We start from the raw sequence: 27,043 nt of genomic DNA on the forward strand, positions 1-27,043 counted from the left end.
TGCCAGCGCACTGCTGTGAACATTTGTTTGCATGACGTCTTTATTAGATAGATCACAATTTTATACCTACTGTACATAGAAGAACATTAAAACATAGCTTTTACTTAATACATATTAAAAGGGTACAAAAAATAATAAATAGTAGGCCTTCAGGGATGAAGATACTTATTAAAACAGCTTTAGACTGATCTGGGAGATGCAAATATAGTTTGCAGGCTAAACAGGGGGCTGTATCAGTTTTTATCCACCTAGAGTCTGCTCTCTGAGCCAGAATAAACTATTTGCTATTACTTAGGGCCCATTTACACTTAATCAGTTAGTACGCGTTAGTGTGCGTTAGTAGGCATTTTTTCCATAGCAGTGCATTGTGAAAAAGATTTCAGTTGAAACACATTAAGTGTGAACTGTGCCATAGGAAAACATGGGCATTACTTTGAAAATCTGTTTTCTTTCAGATATAACTGAGAGCAACTGATTTAGGGCTGGTTCAGACGGACGTTTGCAGAGCGTTTACAGCCAGCGTTCAGGGCTTGGTGTTAAACGCTCCCATTCAAGTGAATGGGAGCGTTTGTACCAAGCTTTCAAGCGCGTTTACACAAACGCGGCGTTTGGGTCCCGATTTTCTCTGGCGTTCAAGGAGCCCCTGGAAGCTACATGTAGCTTCCAGGGGAGGTTAACCGCGACGGCTAATGTCCCCCTAGGGGAAGAAAAAACGCGACCGCATCCAAACGCACGCGAACGCTGCTGAACGCGACGCCAGCAAACGCAACGCCTCCAAACGTCCGTCTGAACCAGCCCTAAGTGTAAAAGGGCCCATTCACACTTGAGTGATTAGCGGGTGATTCGCTAATTGCTGTTTTAACCTATGGCAGTGTTCTCACTGCCACAATTGGTGCAGATCCCGGGTGTTTTGCGATCAGCGCCAATCGCAAAATGCATTACGTGCCACATTTTGGTTGCAATTCTGGAGTGATCGCAGTACAGTGCTTAATTAAGCACTGACCGCAATTGCTCTGAATTGCGGAAGTCTCCAGTGATGCGATTTGTGCTTTTAGATTTAAACGGGGCCTAACACATCACCCCACCACAACTCAACATGTTTCACCCCCCTAAAAGATGGGGGCTTTGTCAGGGGAAATCAAAGTGCATACAGTGCTATACAAAATAAATAGTGTAAATGTCAGAAAAATAAAAACTGCATCATAGCATCACGGCTATTTTTGCGGGCCAACCATATCCCTCTCACTTCAAGTGTGCTTTAAGTGTGTTTACAATAACTTAAAATAAAGACCTGGCAAATAATGCATTGTGGTTATGTTACTTATTTTTCACAGAGTTTTTTATATATTTGACCCCAGAATGTATAGTGCACAGTATAAACCGTTAGGCTTGATTCCGACTGCGCTAAAGATAAGTTCACTTTAGCAGAATTAAACGGAGCAGATCGGAATGGATCCTATGCAGAGCAATGAAGATGCAGCCTCCGTATTCCTCTCACTTTACGTTCTCTTTAATTATGGCTAGTTGTGAAGTTTAGTTAGTTTTGGAATAAGTTTAAAGGGTAAAAGTCAGTGTAAATAGTGTTAGAAATAAGAAGTGATAGGCCCAGGGGTTGGGGCCCAGGGTAGGAGTTGTAGTTAGTGACAATTTAAGGTTAGCGAAAGCAAACCTGTGAGATAGTAAGGAGAAAAATGTAGATGCTTACCTCAGTAGAGGGAAACCTCTGGATCCTCTAGAGGCTTACTACATCCTCCTCCACCTGTCTGTTCCAACGATGGGACCCCCTGAAGTTCACAGCCACACAGCGCAGATACAGGACGGCTCGCACCTGTGCAGTAGAATGGAGTCATCGCCCGATCAGCTCCACGCTACTGCACCTGCACAGTGTGGCCATGTTCCATCAACAAGGGCTTGTCGCCGAGCTTCGGTGGTTCCCAGGGCTGGAATGGCAAGGTGGTGGGGGAAAGGGAAAGTCTTGGGATTATCCAGAGGCTTCCCTCTACTGGGGTAAGCATCTAAATTGGGCACTTTTGTCCCTTCAGGTACACTTTACGTTGGAAATTAGTATTAGGTATGCTTTCGAGGTTAGGGTTGGGCTTGGAGATACAAAAGGTTAACTACAGCAAAGTCCACATTATCTAGAACTCAGGCAACTGGTAGTCTCAACTAACCGGCATGCCTGAGGGTGTTTTCACGGTTTTGCAGGGAGTAAAATACTTACTGGCCTCCAGCACCTTCTTCTAACCTTCTTGTAGCTCCTGGCAGCTTTCCAGCATCCATGCACAGCTCCCGGCGTGTCACCTGATCCGAAATGGGTCAGATGACACACTGGTTTCTGCGCACGGAGGATGTCGGAAAACTGCTGGGAGCTACAGGACGGTTTGAAGACGTCACTGGAGGCTTGGTAACAATTCATTGCTTCACCAGGGATGTGGGGGCGGGGGGAGGGGGGTTTGTTTGTGCTTTCTAGGCTTGCACATGTATCCAGCTTCAGGCGATCACCACCGGTGCCGGATACCAGGGACTTTGCTCTGTCTATATTCCAAATGTGGCTCTAACTTTACTATGACAAGATAAATGGTTTTGAGCTACTAGCATGAAAACAATGTACCAGGGAAAAAACACACAAACTACTTCCAGTCCAATGACAGCTGCTAAGTTTGTTCGACAATGTCTACTGGAGACAGTGAACTTCTGTTAAACCCATACAAGTTTATATGTTAGTTCAGGTGACATCAGTTTATGGCCTCAGGTTGGAGAAACCCAACAATGCTGATTTAGACGGCACCTGTTATGGATACATCAGTGTTTCCAGCTGTGGGAATACTTCCTAAACAACCTACTTCATAATTATACAGCAAGAGGTATAAATGTTTGTACTTCAAGACACTAAAATGCTGTTTGATCTTTGTAATATATGTATTTAAATCCAGTTACTTTGCATTATGTCAGAATCAAAGCGTCCTTTGAGAATTAATCCATTGTTGTGTAATTCATCTGTCAAACATTCTGCATAAGATTTAGCCATCAAAAGCAGATGCCATGGTCGGCGGTTGTGATCTTATCAGTTGGGATTTCACAAGAAATAGGTCTGATTGACAGAGCAAAGAAATGGCAGCAAGTTCAGGGACTTGTATCTTCAGCTTACAGCTTTAAGCAGGCAAGGTGACCTCAGCTAAAGTCACTTTGTTATCTTATGCTTTAAATGTTAGGCAGCTGGGATAAATGCTCATTCGTTTTTATCTCTTCTTCAGGTTCTGAACGTTGCTCTTAACTTCTGATCTACAGCAGAACAGAGGTGAGCATTTAAAAATGCAAAATGCTCTCCTCAACTATATTCTTACTGCAACCAAATTGATGATAGCAGCCTATATGCTTGTTTAAGTCTTGAGTCTTGACTCAGACACTACGTATGCCAGGAGATCAACAGGACTGCCAGGCAAGTGGCATTGTTTGCAAGGAAACAAATATGTCAGCCTCCATATCCCTTTCACTTTGGGTTCCCTTTAAGAGCTAAAATGGAAGATAAAACAAAGAAATGTAATAAAATCTGGTCTCCACTTATTGAATACCTCCTAGGCCAAGACAGAAGTGCTTGAGTAAGAGAATCCACCAATAGACCATACGCCTACTGTATTTAGTGTTGGTTGTATCAACAGTATTACTTTAAACTGCAGTATAGTAAAGCAACCACAAGCTGTCACTGTCTATAGAATGATGTGAAGATCTCTTTGGTATTGTGTTTGCCTGTATTCACTCTGTGTTCCTCTCTATTCTAAGTAAGCTGCATTACCTGATGGTTGTGTATGATTTTATCTCTGCACGTTTTCTTTAGTAAAGAGTTCTAACGTGTTATACTGGGTGCCTATCTGCGTGTACAGACCACTCTGCTCTATCATCATTGAGGTTATAGCCCTTGTCAACATGCTCTTCACCCATGCCTCACACACACAGCACAATTCCAGTGTTCGTGTGCAGAGTTGTGGAGGAAAAGAGCCATCAAACAGAACGTTTCCAATGCCTTGACAAAGCCCAGGTGATTGGGAGAAACATATGGGCAGGGAGGAGGCAGAACCTGCTGGATCTCGTCTGGACCCACTTGGCTTCAGACACAGCATTCTGTGTACAGGTGTGTGTATGTGCGGCTGCACTGCACAGGTGGCCAGCAGAATCCCGACCAGACAGTGGCCACGCTGCTCCAGCCTTCGGAATCTGTAAGCTTTGCTGTATGGCTAACAAGGAGTGTTGAGATTGCTCTCTTTCTCCCCACTCTGTACAAGGACACAGGAACTTTGCTGCATCCTTTTAATGCTGAGTTGCAGGTTGTTACTTGGTAGATGCTGGCCAGTGAGTGTAAGGCATGAGTGAAGTGCCTGGGACCATTCCATTTAGCTAGGGCTATACATTGTGAATCACAAGGTCCCTCCGATTCCTATTGTGTTCGGCCATATCATTTAACTCATTATTGGGCTTTAAAATCTCTCTAAACTCAGAATTGAACAGCAATCCGCCAGGCTAGAATATGTGGCAGGCTTATACGTATCGGCCATGTAGCGAATTCCTGATATGTAATTGATAAATAAAAAAGAGCAGGCTTTTCACTGAAATACTGAATGTGGGTGGTTATTTATTGATTTCTTTTCCACAATCACTCTCTGTAGAAGAAAATGAACTGCTTCACAAATTGTTACCTCTGTAGCAGAAAATTGAATGTTTCTCCTCACTTGCTGTGCCAGTGACAGTTAGCAATGGGAAAGAGAGATGACAAAAATGTTACATGTGTTACTGAAACAGGACTTGGGGGTCATTCTCGTTGGGGCTGACACCTTTTTCAATTATATCAAGGTGAGATTCCTGTCCTCTCCATTTAGGAAAATGTCTAATATCACCACAGAACTTTATAGAGTTTAGAAAATAAAAGCCATAAGCCAATACTTTATGATCTTACAAGTAAACATATACTGTACATTAACTATGAAAAATAAGCTATTGCTGAAATGCAAAATATGGAACAACAAATAATAATACTAATACTTCAACAGAGTGTTGAGGCACTACCTGACATTGACAGCTGATGAAATTATTAAGGAATTGCAATTTTTTTTTTGGCAGTGTAACTAAGTGATGAAAGCTGTTCTTATGTATTATGGTGTTTAGTAATTATTGTTCAAAAAGTCACTGCTAACCTGCAGATAACAAATCAATAAGTTTATTCAGGACATATCCAGATCCACATAAAAGCACTTGACTAACATGTTTCAGACAATAAGTCCTTAATCATAGGCCGCCCATGATCCAGCACTGTCTCCCACGGTGCAGTGGAGCGGTACCTCCAGTTTGTTGTCTTTCTGTCTTAACCTGCAGATAAGTTGCCACAGGGCCTGTACCTTATGGGAGAATTGATTAATTATCAATAATGTGAACTGTAGCTCATGTTCATGGCGGTGAAATAACAGTCAGCACTGTTTGTTTTCTGATGCAGCCACCTGACACCTTCAGTGGAGTAATGGCAAAGAAGAGAATCGAGCAGTGTATGGCCAGCTATAGTGTCCTAGCCAGGCTAGAATTGAACCTGGGACCCAAGTGCTGTAAGGTGAGAGTGCTATTCACGTGATGCAAATTTTAATAAATTACAACAATTCTTCAGCACGGTTTCCTTAAAGGGAACCAGAGACGAAGCACCCTTGTGTATTTTACCGTATATATCAATAAGAACATTAGAGAAAACACTTACCATGCTCTCTCTTTCATCCTCACTGCTAAAAGTGTCTGTTATCAGCTGTGATAAGAATCCCAGACTGAGCATTCAGTCTGGCTTTGCAGGGAATAATTATAGCTGAGTCATTATAGCAGAGCCACAAGGGGGCAGGCTTGGGCTTGAAAAAACACCAGAGAACACAGACTCAGCTATAATCTTTCCATAGCAAAGCTAGACTGAGTGCTCAGTCGGGGATTCTTATCAGAGGTGACAGTCAAATTAAAAAGAGAACAATGAAACAAAGAGCAGATTAGGGGTTTACTGTCATGTTCCCACTGATTTATAAGGTAAAATACAAGAGGGTGCTTCATCTCTGGTTCTCTTTAAGCCATGTTATCATAAGGTAATAATCATTGCAGCTACTTATGGATGTAATGTCAGGTCTGTGAGCTGTTACCAGCATAAAATAACACTATAATAATATCTGATCACTGTGTACGTATATTTAATTATCAATCTAAATTAGTGGTATTAACGTCTGCAATCTCTCCTGTGCCTTCTCTCTGGGGTCCTTTTCAATGCCTCTGAAGTATGACAGCAATCATAATTGTTTAGACATACGCCGGAGAGCTCTAATTAGAAACACAAGCAAAATGGAGGGTTGATAAATGTTCTGGTCGCCGGTGGCGTTTATCATATTTTTTTTTCTCTCCCTCTTTCCTCCATTTAATTCCTGAGTACTGACACGTGCAAGACAAGTCATATCAGTGAGCACCCTGTAGTGTACTTTGCTGCTAATGAAAATGATGAATAGACGCCGAGATTATCGTGACCGAGGGATGTGTTTGCCGCGGCTCACAGCTACACAAATGCACATCAATCTGACCTCAATCACCTCTGTAATTTTAGGCAATTTACAGCAAAATGCTGCAGCTATAAATAAACATATGAACCGGAGATTTATGCCGCTCAAGTATTTAACGCTGATCTCTTTCCTTACATGAGAGCCATGCTACAGCTTCCTATCTTGATATTGTTTTGGTTTTTTTTCTTACAGTAACAATTTGTAAGTAATTGGATACACGGGGGAAGTGTACATTATCTGATTTTGCAGGGAATTGCACTAGGATGCTTGTTGCAGGATAAAATCATTGCAGGTAAACAAATGGAAGAAAAGAGAAACAATAAAACATGGAGATGGTAAGACATTTGAGTAAAAGTACATGGACACTTTCAGAATCAATTTTCAAGAATGTGCTGTGGCGTAACAACAGCGGCCTGGGCAGTGTGAGCACCCCAGCAAAATTATAATGGCTGCCACCCCGCATCATAGCCGGACAATGCAGTTTATACTGTAGTGGCCAGCTATTCCACTCCCCCCCCCCCCCAACTTGTGCAGACTATGTGCTGGAAGCCCTGTTATATTTACACTGTCCACTCTGCATCCGGTCTCCTCTACCTCCTCGGAGCAGCGTACTCTGTGCTGCCACCCAGAGGTTCCTCACAATGTCACAAGCATCAGGATCCTTAGGCCCCGTTCACACTGCATGCGTTTCCAGCTGCATTTTGGAAACGCGTGCGGGAGGCCGACATGCACAAAATCAGACAGTACATAGAGTGCACTGTCTGATGTTCACACTGCATGCGTTCCGGACCTGTGCAAAAGCGTGTGGCTGTCCCATTCACTTTTCAGCCACGCAACACACACAAACGCGGATGGCGTGCGTTCACATGCATTGCATTCCGCACGCATGGCCATGCGCGTTTGTAATGTGAATGGGGCCTCAGGATGTCAGCAAGTAGTGTGCGGATGCCAGGAGGAGGAGGACACCCAATACAGCATGGACTTGATATAACAGCATTTCCTGTGTTTACTCCGAAGTGTGTGTGTGTGTGTGTGTGTGTGTGTGTGTGTGTGTGTGTGTGTGTGTGTGTGTGTGTGTGTGTGTGTGTGTGTGTGTAGGGGCTATAGTACCCCTCTATCCCCTTTTCCCCATAGCAGGGTCTATAGATTGGTTGTTTGTGCTTAGTAAAGTCTGTTTGTTTTTTCTAGATTTATGGTCTACGATTCTCAGCTTGTCCATGCAATGATCGCTGCTGCAGCAGGCATTGCTGGAAGTAGTAGTGCTGCAGCTCAGGTAGTTCTGATCTCTTTTCATGCAAGCTGCATAGCTTTGTCGGCCTTTCCCTGCTGTCAGCTTGTGACTGATTATCATTCACCTGTGTGGGAATCTGCATGTCTGCTCCCATTGGATGACCTCAGCATAAAGATCTGCTTCCTGCAGGGTTTCCTTGGGTTTTCATAGCTTCAGTGTAAGCTAGTCTTGCTGTCGCTTCAGCCCCGATCGTGTTTCTTGTTCTAAAAGATACTTTGCTGGTTTTGCATCATATATTGGTTCATTGCCCATATATATGCATACCAGCACGTTTATTATTTTCCTTGTATTCGTGTTACGTTGATACATCAGTGTCGCTGATGTATACGTACACGAACTGTTTATATCCTGTGTGCAGTTAGTCAGCTTTCCAGCACGCTTTGGTAGTTTGCGCGTATCGTTAGCACCCGTGCTGAGCTAGTATCCTGCTCCTGGTCCTGTTCGTGGATTGCGTTCATCTCTGCGAGGAGATAACGAATCCTTCTGAATCCTGTCCTGTTACCGTTTGTGGATTGCGTTCATCTCTGCGAAGAGATAACGAATCCTTCTGAATCCTGTTCTGTTACCGTTTGTGGATTGCGTTCATCTCTGCGAAGAGATAGCGAATCCTTCTGAGTCCTGTTCCCTGTATTACTCCAGTCCTAGTCAGCGTTCCTGCTTATGTCATATATCGGTTCATTGCCGATATATACATATGTTAGTCAGACGTTACAAATAGTTTCATTGATAGCTGTAATTGTAATACGCTAGGAATACATACTTATTGTATATTTGTCTGTGTTACGTTCATCTATCTTGATCCTGCTATTTCCTGACTATCCTGTCCTGTCTTTGTGAGGCACGCCATCGCCGCAACGCATTGGCTGCCTCATTCCAGTCTGTGTTATTGTGGACGCTTGCTGTCACTAAGTAGTGGCTAGTTTAGCAAGCGTTCATTCTGTTTACATGTCCTGATCTCCTCAGTTCTGGTTTGTGCGCTCAGCGCTACTTTGCGCTGAGACGTTATAGCGAAAGCATTGTTTGTGGCTGTCAGATCTGCACCGGCTCTGTGCGCCACAATCTCCTGTTGGAGTCAGTCCTCCCCTCCACTATACTAGGGATAGCCTGTTTCCTTGTGCTAGTGTGTGTACCTCCTCCACGTCAGCTCATGCGTTGCATGCTGACTGTGGAGAATACACCACCAAGCCTTACAGTCCATGTCCTTAGTCTACTATGTTGACTGGCTTCAAGCAAACACATGTAGACTCATACAGTGTTGCTCAAATGTGTCTCTGTTCAGTTTGAGTGCTGTTTGGCCAAACAGGTCAGTAGGTCCAGCATTTGGAAAGTTCCATATCCAAAGACCATTAAATACAGTGGGGACATTTTTCTGATGGTTTGTTCTAGCCTTTAAAACTCAATTATAGAAGCTAAATGGGGAAAAAAGTCATATTAAGCCTACCAATATGTTGAGGAACATGTTACAAAAAAGATGAAAAACATGGTTTTCAAAGTCTTTTGTTTATTGCTGGGCGTAAATTACTTGCTTTGTTATTTTTAAATGATAATATGAAGGAAAATGAACCAGGATAGAAAGGACCAGTGTAGCATAAATGACAAAAAAACATATTTTTCTTATACAATTTTTATAGTGTGTGAAAGCAGGTGTGTTAGGGGTCACAACTAGGGGTATAGCAGGCACGTGTCTTAATTGTCCCTCTTTCTTATCTCATAAAGTTGGGAGGTATGTTATACTGGCACACTATAGGTGTTGGAAGGGGGTCAGATAAAAATGTCACAGGACAAGCACCTATAAAAATGGGCGCCGCCATAGGCAGCAATAGTACAATCTGTGATTAGCGGCAAGAATGTTAAATTATGGCGCTATTTATCGGGCTCCATAATTTAATCTGCTTGTTGCTAATTGCGGCTTGTACTATTGCCGCCCCTGGCGGCAGGGGGGGTTAGCGTTAGGCAGCGGGGTAGCTGGAGTGGTTAGGCAGCAGGTCCTGGGTTAGGCAGCAGGTCCTGGGTTAGGCAGCGGGGCTAGAGCGGTTAGGTTTAGACATTGGTAGAGGGAGGGTTTAGTGTGAGAGTAGGCAGAGGGTTTGTATACATTACCTGCTCCCGGGCGATCAGTCTTCTCCATTTCCTACTACTTCAGTCCCCGCAAGGTGATTGACTGGCTGCAGGACTTTTGCAAACAAAACAGAAAGTGGAGGAGACAGGATCGCCGGGATCAGGTAATGTATGAGAGATGCCGCCAATGACATCTTATTACTAAAGTTAAAGTTTCAGGACATTTCCAAAACTTTAAATATATTTAGTAGCAAGATGCCATTATCGGTATCACCATGTGCCATTTTTGTGCGTTATAGATTGTTATACTGTTATGCAGTTCTTGATGGGGGGAGGTCAGAGAGGTTTCCAGACTGCTCTTCCTAGAAGAAAGCCAGCCAGTGCGGGGGTCTTGCATCTGCATGGATAGGTATACAGCTACATGGAGCACAGTTCTAAACCAGCGTTTCTCCTTTAAAAGTGCTGTGCCCCAAATCTTTACTTATAATTTATGCTTAACAGGTGTACTTTCAGAATTGAGCAACTTCAGTTTTGAGCTCAGCAGAGGCGTTAACTAGTCCCAAGACTCCAGCACTGTGTATTGTATGTGTGGTTGCTGTACTACAAGCTCCTCTGAGGCAGCAGCTGATGCGCAAGGGCTGTGTAATCTGTAAAGCTATGCATAGTGTGTTGGCATAACATTAGATAGACTGAAGAAAAATATTAAACCTTTGAATAGAAGAAAAAAGAGAGATGACAGGACTGAAGTACACACCTACGAGGATAAAGCAACAATAATGATAGACTCAAATGCTCTAAAGACCCATTCTTTGTAACTACATTTATTGGATCAGTCCGATCTGATCTATTACCATATTGTATGAAATCAGTTGTTTTGTACAGAATACCCATTTGATATTCTAATAAGTGGGGAATTGAACATTTATTTGAAACACTAAAGTTATTTGATTTTTTTACAGTTTAAACATTATCTCCTGTGCATTTTGAATATCATCGCCAAGTGCTTTGAACGACTGGTAGCCACACACATCAAGGCCTCCATCCCAGCAAATCTAGATCAACACCAATTTGTTTACTGAACAAATAGATCGACTGAGGACGCCCTCTGTGTAGCTCTCCATGCTGCCCTCTCACACCTGGAAAAACCCAACTCCTATGTTAGGATGCTCTTTGTTGACTACAGCTCAGCATTTAACACCATCGTACCTAGCCAGCTGACCAACAAACTCCATGCACTAGGTCTTGCTCCCTCCATACTGTATGTACCTGGTTATTGGACTTCCTTACTAATCGCCCTCAAACTGTCAGACTAGGAAAACAGACATCCTCCACCCTTACCCTGAGCACTGGCGTGCCACAGGGCTGTGTATTAAGCCCTCTCCTCTATGCACTTTTCACCCATGACTGCCAGCCTATCCATACCTCAAACATAATTGTTAAGTTTGCAGATGATACAACTGTCATTGGGCTTATATCAGACAATGAGGAAGCTGCATACAGAGAATAAGTTAGGAACCTGACTGCATGGTGCGACATTAACAACCTGTCAGAGGCATATCTAGAGGGGTGCAGGCATGCCTCGTGCCATGGGTGCCACAGCACCATAGGTGCCATTCCTCCTCCTGTGCTGCGCCCTCATGCGTACCCCAATGCTTCCCCGTCACTCAGACCTCAGATCAGATTAATTCCGTTATCTGGGAAACATGGGTACTTGATTTATGTATGTAGGGTGCATTTGGCTTATTGTTAGAAAAGGGAATAAAAAGAGATATTTCCAAAAAAGTAACTTCAGCAATATCCTGAGTCCAAAAACACAGGCAACCGTAACACATTCAGAGGGGAATGGGGCTCTAACCGGAGGGGAGGCGCAATTTCAGTGTTTGCCATAGGCGCTATATTACCCAGATACGCCCCTGCAACCTGTTATTAAATACAAAGAAATTATTCTGGACTTTAGGACCACGAAAAAGACCTACTGCTAATGATCTATGCAGAGGCTGTGGAGAGAGTTTCCAGCTTCAAATTTTTGGAAGTCACCATCGCAGAGAACCTTTCCTGGGCTGACAATACTTTAGCTCTAACTGGCAAAGCACAACAACGCCTCTACTTTTTGAGAAAACTAAGGAGCGCTAACCTCCCACAGAAGCTGCTGGTTCATTTCTACAGATGCACTATAGAAAGTGTTCTGACCAATTGCATGACGGCCTGGTACAACAGCTGCACGAAGGCTACTAGAGAAGCCCTGCTGCGAGTTGTTAAACGGCAGAAGCCATTATTGGCACTGAGCTAAGATCACTGGAACTCTTATATAATACTCGCTGCATGAGAAGGGCCAAAAACATTATCAAGGACTAGAGATGGCCCGAACGGTTTGCCGGCGAATGGTTCCAGGCGAACTTTGGGTGGTTTGCATTCGCAGTGAACCAGGAATTTTTTTCAAAAGTTCGGTTCGCCCATAGACTTTAATGCCCGCAGACTTTAGCGTTTAATAGCAAAGTCCCCTTACATAGTAAACACACCAAATTTGCAGGGTATGTAGAGGAGGGCAGTGACTACAAGAGGAAAACAAAATTCAAAAAGACCTTATAGTTTTTGAGAAAATCGATTTTAAAGTTTCAATGCAAAATCTCCTTCTGACCGTGGGAAATCAATAAAGTTGTATTATTGTTCTCTACCGGCTCATCCCCAAAGAGAGCAAAATTGGTACTGTTTAATTACAGATCATATTATTATGTAATTGCAGAGGCGTATACAAACATCTGCTTGTCTTTTAACTGGGCCCATCATCACCTCGGAAGGATTCTCTTGTGATATAGACCACCAGAGTTCCTCCTAAAATCTGTGGGAGCCTGAAAATCCCTCTTTTATATAGTTGTGAGACAATGTAATTGTGCACATACATGGGAAAACCCTCAAAGAACATAACTTAGGGCTCAGTCCCATTATAAACTGCAGCTGGAGTATACAATGCACAGCAACACACAACCACTGTGTTGTACTGCTGACACCATTCAACACTGAAGAGTGCAGTGCAAAGAATCAGACAGAAATGTGTGCAGCAGTGCATTCAGAAAACGGACAGCAACATAATACATATTGTGGGATCATCCGATATTGCTTTCTATGTCTGATGATGTCTATGTTGATTTTGAAAAACCACATTGTAATATGCCTAACAGGAACACAACACTGACATATCAATAGGGGACGCAGAGGCTGCAATAGGGCCAGTTCTAGGCTTATTGCTGCCTGAAGCAAACTTTGGAGGATGCCTCCCCCTTTGGTTACAGTCAAAAATGGCACCTGTGAAAAAGGGCGTGGGGTGATGCTGATAATGGCATCTTGCTACTAAAGTTATTTAATGTTTCAGAAATGTCCTGAAACATTAAATAACTTTAGTAATAAGATGTCATTAGTGGCATCTCTCATACATTACCTGGCCCCAGCGATCCTGTCTTCTCTCCACTTCCTGTTTAGTTTGAAATAGTCCTGAAGCCAGCCAATCACCACGCGGGGATTGAAGCTGCATCATGGTGATTGGTTGGCTGCTGCCGGACTGATTCAAATTGAGTAGGAAGTGGAGATAAGACGCGATCAGGGATCAGGTAATGTATACAAACCCCTCTGCCTGTGTCACATATAATGCTAAATAGCGTTATATAGTGTAAGTCAATGCAGCGCCATTTTTATACCCTCGGCACTGTGCACCATTTTTATCTGTCACCCCACCTTCCCCCACCCAAAACACAGATATATATATGTGTGACAATAAAAGCCAAGATGATGTATATGGAATGCCAGTTTTGGTTGGAGGTATTCTTTAACCTTGTACATAACAACGGAATTTCTTATTCCCGTCTTTAAGCTGCAAATACTACAAATGCTGGAAGAATAGAGTGAAAGGTGCAATCATGCATTTTCAGCAGGAGTCAACATCTCTGATTCTCATATTTCTTACAAGGGGAAATATATTGGCTGCTGAAAATTGTGTACTTAGAAGTTACTATGTTCCTTACAGTTTCTTGTTAATTTTCAAATAGGCCAGTGAACATGAAATGCAGCTCTAAAGAAAACTGCTAGTCTGACAGAATGTGAAATGAGACTGATGCTGGAAAAGGGAACGGGCACCTCTATCTGCAGATTTGTCAAAGAAAGGAAGCCATAAAGAATGATTTGTGAATTGTAATGGGGAGATTTCCCTGTGTGATATGCCTTTTCCCTGGTCTCAGATAATCAGATTTTGATCATTTTTGTTAGTAGCTAAAACATAACAAGATAATATTCATCTCCCAGCAAACATTCATCTCTGTGTGAAGAATAGATGTATGTATCATATTTGCCATTTATCAGCAAAGTCCCGTTCAAGAGTGTTTCGTTTAAGCAGGCTGTTATATCACCGCTCACGCATTAGGGGTCACTGTTGCAACCTGTGTATGAAAACATGAATGAGAAGGGCTGCATAAATGGATGTTATACATGGGGCCTGCACATGGAATGAGAGGTGCACTGCTGAACATGGAAGGGGAGCCCCAACATACTTGGTGTAGGGACAGTAAAATAATAAATCCAGCCTTGGTTATGCCCACATAGTAGCATGAACTTTATGTCACACAGATAGTGTAAGCTTAGCCTAAAGACAGACATCTGCACAACAACAAGACAATTAATTAGCTTGGTTTCAGTATTCAAAACAAACACAACTGACATAATTACAATTATCCAGAGAATAAATCAAATATAATCACAGAGTACTTTTAGCTTTCTGAGCCAGTAGACAGTAAGTCAGTTCTACTATCAACAGCTTTTTTTAACCAAAAAAGAGAAAGAGTAGTCCCCTAAAGGTCACTAAATAATGTGACATTCAAGCCAGAGTAGTGCAAAAAATATACAAGTTCCTTTATTTAAACAACGTCATGATTAAAAACAATTAAAAACACAGTGATCCCCAGGCCTCATACCATCCATATATCCTCTGTATAATAATACAATATAATATTAAATCCACTCAGAAAAAATGAAAATAAGTCCCTGGATTGTCGGTACTCTGAGCAAGAAGTAAGAGTGTGCTGATGAAAGATCCTGCCACTAGAGTCAGTGGCAGAAAATGTACTGTTAGTAAAAAACTTGGTGTTACCGACAAAACAGGGAATCAAATACACAGACACTTAATATTCATGATGGCTGGCTGAGCAAGTGCAAAATGCAAGTAAAAGAAATGTTGATGGTACAGTATAGAAAATATTAATGGTACACTATAAAGAGCTCCATAGCATATAGGTGCATATGCAATAAATATGTGCAAAAATATTTTTTAAAATGCAGTTAAATGTCCAAACAGGACTCAAAAAGGTGACTAACGAGCGTGTATGCAGAGGTGCAACAGGGTGATGAACCAACCATGTGAAAGAGAGCAAAGCCCAATGGTACTAACAGTGAAAAAGAGAAGATGCAGAGGAAATCGAGTGTATGAGGCAATTGCCAGCGCGAGGTAAAGAAATAGTAGAAGCGTCCTGTGAGATGACGAAAATGATATGGCATCTGAGTAGAGCTTACCCTGTGGGAGGAAGAAGATGGGGCCGTGGGGATCCAGATCCTACCGGTTGCGCCAGAAGCTACCTCAGGGATATTTACTACTTCCTGATCGCTGCTTAAATACTAAACTTCCGCTGTGTACGCGGCCGCGTCATTGGCGTGACCAGGCGCGCCGTCACTATAGCGACGGCGCTGCCTTGTCCGCCCCTGCAAACTACGGTGGCTGTTTAGATACAAGGAAGCTCATTGGAAACAATATAATCTACGTCATGGTCTCCTTAGAGACATCTGGTGGTGAACAAGGGTATTGCAGAGATATCAAGATGAAGAGAGAAGAGGTAACTAGACAGAGAGATTACTGAGGACATCTAGTGATAAATTCAAGAACAGCATCCAGCCAAGTTATGTAACAGCCTGTAAACTCTATTTCCACAGTAAATATGGTAAAAGCAGATACCAGAAGAGAATACAGTTCATTGTCCTAATCAGCAAATCTAAATAATATCACATGTCAAACATAGTTGCAACAACTCTATAGAGAACAGAAGGAGCCCAATATGGCCATTCTTATGTATGATTTTCCAAGATGCTATCAACATCGAATTTGAAAGATTTTAGGACATATTTCGGAACAGTATATTTCTTCATCCCTCAACCTTAGAGGGGACAGGTCCAGATTGATCTTAGGGATGGTCATCCAGAAGGTATATGTCGCAAGCCCTATAAACCAAATCAGACGGAGACAAAAGCGGTATTAATACTTATCCATTTGCAAGAAACATTTGATGAACCCCTAACTCTTCCTGGTGAGTAAAGTCAGGCCGTCTTACCTCACGGTCTTAGAGGAGAAGAGACATACAAGAAACTATATAGACACTAATCCAAATAGAAATCAACAAGTCAATTAAGTCAGACCCTCTTACCCCAGGGCCTTTGAAAGGTGTGATAGGTATTTATAATGAAAGTCAGATCTCCTCACCTTGAGATCTTAGAACAAAGAGATAGCAACACAAAGGTGTACATGCATATGCGTAAACCTGTATCTTCCCTACAACATTTATAGGGTGGTAAAGACCGGAAAAGGTGGTGCTCATATTCACATAAAAGGTGACTCTAATCCCACAGGGTGCAGGTCCCATAATTAGGCCCACTACACTGGTAAAAAGCACCCAAACCCAAATTCTTCATTAAGGCCTAAGGGGCATCTTGTACCTAATCTGTGAATCCACTTTAGCTCCAACTGTAATCATTTTATTGTGTGGTTGCCACCTCTATTATTGAGTAGTAGTTTTTTTATTCCGTAGACTTTCCATCCATCCATATTTCCAGGTGTACATAGTAGGGAGTGTGCCGCTACCGTAGTGAGTATCTTTCCCTCCAGGTTGTCTCTAGGGGCCAGTTTGATTGTGGATCGATGCTTCTGTATTCTGATTTTTAAGGGATTTTGGGTCTGTCCCACATATCTCTTCCCACATTTACACTCAAGCATATAAATCACCCAGGGAGTTTGGCAATTTACGAAATCCTGCAAGTAGATTCTTTTATTATCCCTGTAGTTAACTATAAACTTAGTTGGAGGCATTAGACTGCAGATGGAACAGTGTCCACACGGGTGACTCCCCTTGGTACTTAGGGTTCTTGTAGGTAGCATATAGTGACTATGACAAAGCTGGTCACGTAGAGTGGGCGCCCTTTTTGCTGTTATTGAGGCCTTCTTAGTTAGATATTGTCCAAGAATAGGATCACTTTGTAAGATGCCCCAATGATTTTGCATAATGCTATATATTTCATCCCATTTGTCATTATACTTTGTTGTTAGTCTGACTGTCTGATCATTCCTTCTTGTCTTCTTTTTGCTACTGCAAGGTTGTAATAAGTTCTCCCTATCCGTGAATCTTGCTCTTCTCCATGCCTTTCTCACATATTTATTGGGATAGCCCCGTTCGCGGAATCTCCTTGCTAGTTTTTCTGCCTCCTCCTCAAACGCTTCCAACGTTGAGCAGTTCCGCCTCAATCTTAGGAACTGCCCCACCGGTATATTTCTTCTTGTCGTGGGTGTATGGTAGGAAGAGAAATGTAGTAAGCTGTTGACAGCAGTTTTCTTTCGATAGAGGGTTGTATTCAATTGTCCATCTTTATTCTTCATAATATGTAAATCCAAAAAATCAACTGTTGTGGAGGAGATATCAAATGTTAAAAATATATTCATGTCATTGATGTTCAGCAGATTCAAAAATCGTTGTAGATCCTCTGGGGGACCTTGCCATAGTATGAGAATGTCGTCTATGAAACGATGCCACCCCGCAATGGCGGGGTGGAATCGTTCCAGAGACGACACCCACACACATTCCCTCTCCCACCATCCCAAAAACAAGTTAGCCACGGATGGGGCACATTTTGCCCCCATGGCTACGCCCCTAATCTGCAAGTAGTAGATATTGTTGAAGAGGAAAAAATTGTGCTTCAAAATAAACTCAAGTAATTGCAATAGCCACAGGTTTCTTTTTCTATTCTCTAAGGTCTCCATATCAAAAAAATATTTCACAGCTTGAATTCCATGATCATGTGATATGTTAGAGTATAAACTCTCCACATCGCATGTGGCCAATAAATCATCTGGGCCCATTTGCACATCCTGTATTTTTGTCAATATGTCCATGGAATCACGGACATATGATTCAAGGGAGACAACGTGGGGCTGGAGAAAAAAGTCCACAAACGAGCAGCATTTTTCACTAAGACTTCCAATGCCTGACACGATTGGTCGTCCAGGGGGGTTGTTTTTGTCCTTGTGAACCTTGGGGAGAACATAAAAAGTAGGTGTTACCGGTGTCTCTACCCATAAGTATTTATATTCTTTATTAGTAATTATCTGCTCAGATAAGCCATCTTCCAGAAGGTTCTTCAGTTCCCTCTGGAAGCGTTCTGTAGGATTTCCTGGAAGTTTTCTATAAAAATCTGTATTGTTCAGTTGTCTATATATCTCTCTTTCATATTGTTCCCTTGGCCAAACCACCACGTTGCCTCCCTTATCTGCCTCCCTGATAATAATGTCCGTTCTTCGTGACAGATCCCCTAAGGCTTTTCGTTCCTGATGTGTCAAATTGTCAGGGCTTCTCTCTTTGCTATCTGTAATTTGTTGAATTTTTGAGGATACCACATCAAAAAAGACCTGAATCTGTGGACAGATACTAAAAGAAGGCAGATATTTTGATGCAGGTCTAAAGGGGGTTTGACTTACCCCAGTTTGAGTGTTTTGTTCTTCCAAGAGTGAGATTAAATCAGAGAAGATGTTTTTATCTTGTTCATCCAATCCTAGTTCATCCAGGGGAGGGACCACATCATCAGATGTATGGTATAATTTCTTAAGCATCAGTCTCCTGCAGAAAAAATAGAGGTCTTTAATGATCTCAAATGGGTCAAACCTGTTAGTGGGTGAGAAAGTCAATCCCCTTTTCAATAGATTTTTCTCTATCTCAGTAAGTTGTACACTGGATAAATTAATGATAGACAATACCTGGTCATTAGACCGTCCAAAACTGTCTTCATTCATCTTATGTTTCTTTCCTATTTGCCTCAGTTCTTCCAGTCTTCCCAGATGACCCAAGGCACTGAGGCAGTGAGAAGCTACCTGAGGACTTTGCTAGTCTATGTAGCCAAATTAAGGACACACATATACATTACGTAAAAGTGTGGTGGAATATCAATAGTCTAGAGCGCTATGACAAAGAGGGAATATACCCAAGAGGAATTAGGGTCCAAATCTTTCCATCATGGCAATTAGAAGAGAGACATAAAAAAGTCTGGGAGAGTGGACTGAATAGATGTGCCAAAATCATAGTACAAATGTTGATTGATCTGGATAGAGAACTTTTAACAAAACTGAAATCAAAGAGTTTGGACTTATTACAACAAGTCTCCAAGTATGATCAAAAGACTCTAGTAGAACCCTTCTTGGAGCGTCTAAAAAGTGATATTAAAAATATCGAAATAGATGTGATTGAGACTAAGAAGAAGAAACTATTTAGAGACAGACGCGATTACGCGGAGTCCAAGGCATACATATGGAGACACAAAAACAATAGAAGAGGACAAAACTTTCCAAAACCTCCCTATAAGCCAAAAAGAAAACCCAAGAGGCCTGTCCAAAATCCACAGGGACCATCCGGACAAGGTGGAGCAGGTGGACCACCTAGGGACTACGTCTCAGATTCCAGTGACTTTAATGAGTCAGACATTGAGGGCAGTGCCTTGGGTCATCTGGGAAGACTGGAAGAACTGAGGCAAATAGGAAAGAAACATAAGATGAATGAAGACAGTTTTGGACGGTCTAATGACCAGGTATTGTCTATCATTAATTTATCCAGTGTACAACTTACTGAGATAGAGAAAAATCTATTGAAAAGGGGATTGACTTTCTCACCCACTAACAGGTTTGACCCATTTGAGATCATTAAAGACCTCTATTTTTTCTGCAGGAGACTGATGCTTAAGAAATTATACCATACTTCTGATGATGTGGTCCCTCCCCTGGATGAACTAGGATTGGATGAACAAGATAAAAACATCTTCTCTGATTTAATCTCACTCTTGGAAGAACAAAACACTCAAACTGGGGTAAGTCAAACCCCCTTTAGACCTGCATCAAAATATCTGCCTTCTTTTAGTATCTGTCCACAGATTCAGGTCTTTTTTGATGTGGTATCCTCAAAAATTCAACAAATTACAGATAGCAAAGAGAGAAGCCCTGACAATTTGACACATCAGGAACGAAAAGCCTTAGGGGATCTGTCACGAAGAACGGACATTATTATCAGGGAGGCAGATAAGGGTGGCAACGTGGTGGTTTGGCCAAGGGAACAATATGAAAGAGAGATATATAGACAACTGAACAATACAGATTTTTATAGAAAACTTCCAGGAAATCCTACAGAACACTTCCAGAGGGAACTGAAGAACCTTCTGGAAGATGGCTTATCTGAGCAGATAATTACTAATAAAGAATATAAATACTTATGGGTAGAGACACCGGTAACACCTACTTTTTATGTTCTCCCCAAGGTTCACAAGGACAAAAACAACCCCCCTGGACGACCAATCGTGTCAGGCATTGGAAGTCTTAGTGAAAAATGCTGCTCGTTTGTGGACTTTTTTCTCCAGCCCCACGTTGTCTCCCTTGAATCATATGTCCGTGATTCCATGGACATATTGACAAAAATACAGGATGTGCAAATGGGCCCAGATGATTTATTGGCCACATGCGATGTGGAGAGTTTATACTCTAACATATCACATGATCATGGAATTCAAGCTGTGAAATATTTTTTTGATATGGAGACCTTAGAGAATAGAAAAAGAAACCTGTGGCTATTGCAATTACTTGAGTTTATTTTGAAGCACAATTTTTTCCTCTTCAACAATATCTACTACTTGCAGATTAGGGGCGTAGCCATGGGGGCAAAATGTGCCCCATCCGTGGCTAACTTGTTTTTGGGATGGTGGGAGAGGGAATGTGTGTGGGTGTCGTCTCTGGAACGATTCCACCCCGCCATTGCGGGGTGGCATCGTTTCATAGACGACATTCTCATACTATGGCAAGGTCCCCCAGAGGATCTACAACGATTTTTGAATCTGCTGAACATCAATGACATGAATATATTTTTAACATTTGATATCTCCTCCACAACAGTTGATTTTTTGGATTTACATATTATGAAGAATAAAGATGGACAATTGAATACAACCCTCTATCGAAAGAAAACTGCTGTCAACAGCTTACTACATTTCTCTTCCTACCATACACCCACGACAAGAAGAAATATACCGGTGGGGCAGTTCCTAAGATTGAGGCGGAACTGCTCAACGTTGGAAGCGTTTGAGGAGGAGGCAGAAAAACTAGCAAGGAGATTCCGCGAACGGGGCTATCCCAATAAATATGTGAGAAAGGCATGGAGAAGAGCAAGATTCACGGATAGGGAGAACTTATTACAACCTTGCAGTAGCAAAAAGAAGACAAGAAGGAATGATCAGACAGTCAGACTAACAACAAAGTATAATGACAAATGGGATTAAATATATAGCATTATGCAAAATCATTGGGGCATCTTACAAAGTGATCCTATTCTTGGACAATATCTAACTAAGAAGGCCTCAATAACAGCAAAAAGGGCGCCCACTCTACGTGACCAGCTTTGTCATAGTCACTATATGCTACCTACAAGAACCCTAAGTACCAAGGGGAGTCACCCGTGTGGACACTGTTCCATCTGCAGTCTAATGCCTCCAACTAAGTTTATAGTTAACTACAGGGATAATAAAAGAATCTACTTGCAGGATTTCGTAAATTGCCAAACTCCCTGGGTGATTTATATGCTTGAGTGTAAATGTGGGAAGAGATATGTGGGACAGACCCAAAATCCCTTAAAAATCAGAATACAGAAGCATCGATCCACAATCAAACTGGCCCCTAGAGACAACCTGGAGGGAAAGATACTCACTACGGTAGCGGCACACTCCCTACTATGTACACCTGGAAATATGGATGGATGGAAAGTCTACGGAATAAAAAAACTACTACTCAATAATAGAGGTGGCAACCACACAATAAAATGATTACAGTTGGAGCTAAAGTGGATTCACAGATTAGGTACAAGATGCCCCTTAGGCCTTAATGAAGAATTTGGGTTTGGGTGCTTTTTACCAGTGTAGTGGGCCTAATTATGGGACCTGCACCCTGTGGGATTAGAGTCACCTTTTATGTGAATATGAGCACCACCTTTTCCGGTCTTTACCACCCTATAAATGTTGTAGGGAAGATACAGGTTTACGCATATGCATGTACACCTTTGTGTTGCTATCTCTTTGTTCTAAGATCTCAAGGTGAGGAGATCTGACTTTCATTATAAATACCTATCACACCTTTCAAAGGCCCTGGGGTAAGAGGGTCTGACTTAATTGACTTGTTGATTTCTATTTGGATTAGTATCTATATAGTTTCTTGTATGTCTCTTCTCCTCTAAGACCGTGAGGTAAGACGGCCTGACTTTACTCACCAGGAAGAGTTAGGGGTTCATCAAATGTTTCTTGCAAATGGATAAGTATTAATACCGCTTTTGTCTCCGTCTGATTTGGTTTATAGGGCTTGCGACATATACCTTCTGGATGACCATCCCTAAGATCAATCTGGACCTGTCCCCTCTAAGGTTGAGGGATGAAGAAATATACTGTTCCGAAATATGTCCTAAAATCTTTCAAATTCGATGTTGATAGCATCTTGGAAAATCATACATAAGAATGGCCATATTGGGCTCCTTCTGTTCTCTATAGAGTTGTTGCAACTATGTTTGACATGTGATATTATTTAGATTTGCTGATTAGGACAATGAACTGTATTCTCTTCTGGTATCTGCTTTTACCATATTTACTGTGGAAATAGAGTTTACAGGCTGTTACATAACTTGGCTGGATGCTGTTCTTGAATTTATCACTAGATGTCCTCAGTAATCTCTCTGTCTAGTTACCTCTTCTCTCTTCATCTTGATATCTCTGCAATACCCTTGTTCACCACCAGATGTCTCTAAGGAGACCATGACGTAGATTATATTGTTTCCAATGAGCTTCCTTGTATCTAAACAGCCACCGTAGTTTGCAGGGGCGGACAAGGCAGCGCCGTCGCTATAGTGACGGCGCGCCTGGTCACGCCAATGACGCGGCCGCGTACACAGCGGAAGTTTAGTATTTAAGCAGCGATCAGGAAGTAGTAAATATCCCTGAGGTAGCTTCTGGCGCAACCGGTAGGATCTGGATCCCCACGGCCCCATCTTCTTCCTCCCACAGGGTAAGCTCTACTCAGATGCCATATCATTTTCGTCATCTCACAGGACGCTTCTACTATTTCTTTACCTCGCGCTGGCAATTGCCTCATACACTCGATTTCCTCTGCATCTTCTCTTTTTCACTGTTAGTACCATTGGGCTTTGCTCTCTTTCACATGGTTGGTTCATCACCCTGTTGCACCTCTGCATACACGCTCGTTAGTCACCTTTTTGAGTCCTGTTTGGACATTTAACTGCATTTTAAAAAATATTTTTGCACATATTTATTGCATATGCACCTATATGCTATGGAGCTCTTTATAGTGTACCATTAATATTTTCTATACTGTACCATCAACATTTCTTTTACTTGCATTTTGCACTTGCTCAGCCAGCCATCATGAATATTAAGTGTCTGTGTATTTGATTCCCTGTTTTGTCGGTAACACCAAGTTTTTTACTAACAGTACATTTTCTGCCACTGACTCTAGTGGCAGGATCTTTCATCAGCACACTCTTACTTCTTGCTCAGAGTACCGACAATCCAGGGACTTATTTTCATTTTTTCTGAGTGGATTTAATATTATATTGTATTATTATACAGAGGATATATGGATGGTATGAGGCCTGGGGATCACTGTGTTTTTAATTGTTTTTAATCATGACGTTGTTTAAATAAAGGAACTTGTATATTTTTTGCACTACTCTGGCTTGAATGTCACATTATTTAGTGACCTTTAGGGGACTACTCTTTCTCTTTTTTGGTTAAAAAATGTTTATAATGCTTCGGATCGTTGATCCTAGTCCCCAATGATAAATACTTATTCCGCATAGGATATTGCTGTCAGTAAACTAAACTAGACAGTAACCTTGGGCTTATCCATTTAGAATATAAACTACTATCAACAGCTGACAGATCTAAGATCTTGAAGAAAGTTAAACAAAACATTTTAGGAAGAACTCCATCTAGCAGCATTAGTTAGTCTGTGCAAAGGTTAGTAATGCATTGTACTTCATACTCATGCTCCATCCAGGATTTTCCTTGTGAAGTTGCAGACCCCAGTTTTACAGCAGCCGCTAAGCTTGTTCCCCCACACCTCAGCTTTTAAGCATTGCATCATTCTGTCATATTTTCAATTTACAAACCATACTCTGTATTTTAAATTATAAAACAGAGCAGAGCTAATGACCCTTTGACATTTCCTGCAGTAAAACTTTATCTAAATCTGTCTCTGACTTTTCTTTTTAATGTTTAATAGCTTCAGAAAACAGCGCTGTAGCCAACCCAAGTTGGATCGGAGAGCTCAGAGAAGCTCTTTTGCATAGATAACAACTGTAGTTTCTTAACACTTTCTGTACTGGAAACAATATGAGACTCATACCTTTGCTACTAATGCTCTATTTCTTAGCTGTACTACACATACAATTCATTATATCATAAGTTTATTGTCGCTTCAGGTTTGCTTTAAAGTGAATGGGAACCGCATTTTAAAAAAAAATGAAGCAAATACTTACAGAAGGAGAAGGAGGGCTCTGGGTCATATAGAGCCTTCCGTCTCCTCTCTCGGTGCTCTCTATCCTGTGCTGGCCCCCCCCCCCACCGTTTCAATCCCCCACCGAAAGTGTATTTGGAAGTCTTCGGGAGCCGTGTCCTCCCGAAGACGTGCGGCTCTATACTGCACAGGCATGAGCGTGCAAGAAAGCGTGCTTGCGCAGGCGCAGTACAGGGCCGCCCTTCTTCAGGAGCACTCGGGCTCCCTGAAGACTTCTGAAGCCTCCTTCGGCCGGGTAAAGCAGTATTTGACTAAATTAGTCAAATACTGCTACTGGGCGAGCCAGCACCGGAACGAGGGCCCCGGGAGAGGAGTGGGAAGGCTCTATACGACTCAGAGCCTTCCCTCTCCTTGGGTATGTATCTGTCTCATTTTTTTTTTAAATTCGGTTCCCATTCACTTTAAAGAAAAATATTACTCTCACTAAAAATATGTCCCAGTGCTGCACAGATGATTTTGCAGTATAATGTTATCAAAAATTACTTTTTCATTTGACTTGCAACCAGCTGTTTTCCAAAATATAACCAACAAACAGCACTTAACTTTCTAGCCAGGAAGTTGTACTCAGCTTTAGTACAGGCAGCACATGCACTCTGGATATTGTAGAGCCTTCCCAAACCTCCGTGCTGCTTGTTGTTTCTACAACATCTCCCGTTAAACTTCATCAATCTGCTAGCACTTCAGGAGTCTTCAGGAAGCCATTGGAAGTACTCACACCAAGTCTTTCCACAGATAAGCACATCCCTACTACGCACGTTAAGTCTGGGCTCATGCATGCACAGTATGGATGCGCTCATCTTCAAAAGTACTCAAGAACATGAGAGCTTTTAAAGGCTTCCCAAAGACTACCAAAAAATTATTCAACCTAGCAGATCAAAGATGTTTAACAGAGACAGTGCAGGAACCAAGGCAAGAATGGAGGAACGGAAATCCTCTAGAATATCCAGAGCCTTCACTCTACATAGGAAAGCATCAATTTAATTTAAAAGGGGCTTGGATGTTTTGCTCAATTTGTAGGGCACCCCCGGCTAAAATTATTAGGTGCCAGTTGGTCGCCCGGCGTTGCCCGGGTAGGTATTTGGCTAGTGTTGGCTCTGCCCACTTTTTCTAATCCTAACACACAATTAGTCAATTACTCAATGGCCTAGTTTGTGAGCTTTGCGGTCTTTGGCATCAATGATTTGCATTGAAATGAAATGAATCTGATTGACTGTGGCTCCACCTCCTTTTCTGAATTCGAACCCCAGTCACCCAATGACCAACTGTACCAGGTTTGAGGCTTGTGCCATTAACAGTGCAAGAATGGCAGCAATTAAATATTCCCCTTGAAAAGCAATAGGTGAATGTTGATTGGCTTTTGTAGGCTCCACTCATTTTCCTGAATATTAATCCCAGTCATTCAGTAACCAACTGTGCAAAGTTTGAGAACCCTACCATTGACAGTGTAAGAATGGCTGCAGTTTACATTTTCCCAGTGAAATTTGTGTTTTTCTCCACCCACTGATGTCCTGACCTTTCCCGGGTATGTATTTGGCTGGTGTTGGCTGTGGCTACTTTTTCTAACCCTAACACACAATTACTAAATTATCTGGTTTGTGAGCTTTGCGGTATTTGGCATCAATGATTTGCATTGAAATGAAACAAATCTGATTGGTTGTTTGTGGCTCCATCCCCTGAACCCCAGTCACCCAATAACCAACTGTACCAGATCTCAGGCTTGTGCCATTAACAGTGCAAGAATGGCAGCAATGAAATATTCCCTTTGAAAATCAATAGGTGAATTTTGATTGGCTTTGTAGGCTCCACCCATTTTTCTGAATATTAATCCTAGTCACCCAGTGACCAACTGTGCAAAGTTTGAGAACCCTACCGTTATTAGTGTAAGAATGACTGCAGTTTACATTTTCCCAGTGAAATTTGTATTTGTCTCTGCCCACTGATGACTGATGGTATGTATTTGGCTGGTGTTCGCTACGGCCCCTTTTTCTAACCCTAGCACACAATTACTTAATGACCAAGTTTGTAAGCTTTGCAGCCTTTGTCATCAATAATTTTCATTGAAATGAAACAAATCTGATTGGCTGTTTGCGGCTCCACCCCCTTTTCTGAATTTGAACCTCAGTCACCCAAAGACCAACTGTACCAGGTTTGAGGCTTGTGCCATTAACAGTGCAAGAATGACAGCAATGAAATATTTCCCTTGAAAATCAATAGGTGAATTTTGATTGGCTT

The 27,043-nt window shown here is 42.0% G+C and overlaps 1 protein-coding gene and 1 long non-coding RNA gene across 9 annotated transcripts in view; one reads left to right on the forward strand and one right to left on the reverse strand.

Annotated features, from left to right (window-relative positions):
• IL1RAPL2 (interleukin 1 receptor accessory protein like 2) overlaps positions 1-27,043 on the reverse strand; it is a 1,439,628-nt gene that overhangs the window by 132,087 nt on the left and 1,280,498 nt on the right. The window lies entirely within an intron of this gene.
• LOC137529101 (uncharacterized) overlaps positions 1-27,043 on the forward strand; it is a 101,937-nt gene that overhangs the window by 49,879 nt on the left and 25,015 nt on the right. The window contains exons 3-4 of one of the 3 annotated variants that reach the window (XR_011023585.1): positions 5,483-5,593; positions 13,953-14,044. This is a non-coding gene — a long non-coding RNA (uncharacterized lncRNA). Of the gene's footprint in view, positions 1-5,482; positions 5,594-13,952; positions 14,045-27,043 lie in introns of those variants that run through there. The other 2 variants (XR_011023583.1, XR_011023584.1) reach the window with 2 other exon arrangements.

Source organism: Hyperolius riggenbachi, chromosome 8, assembly GCF_040937935.1.
Source record: "Hyperolius riggenbachi isolate aHypRig1 chromosome 8, aHypRig1.pri, whole genome shotgun sequence".
Lineage (NCBI taxonomy): Eukaryota > Metazoa > Chordata > Amphibia > Anura > Hyperoliidae > Hyperolius > Hyperolius riggenbachi.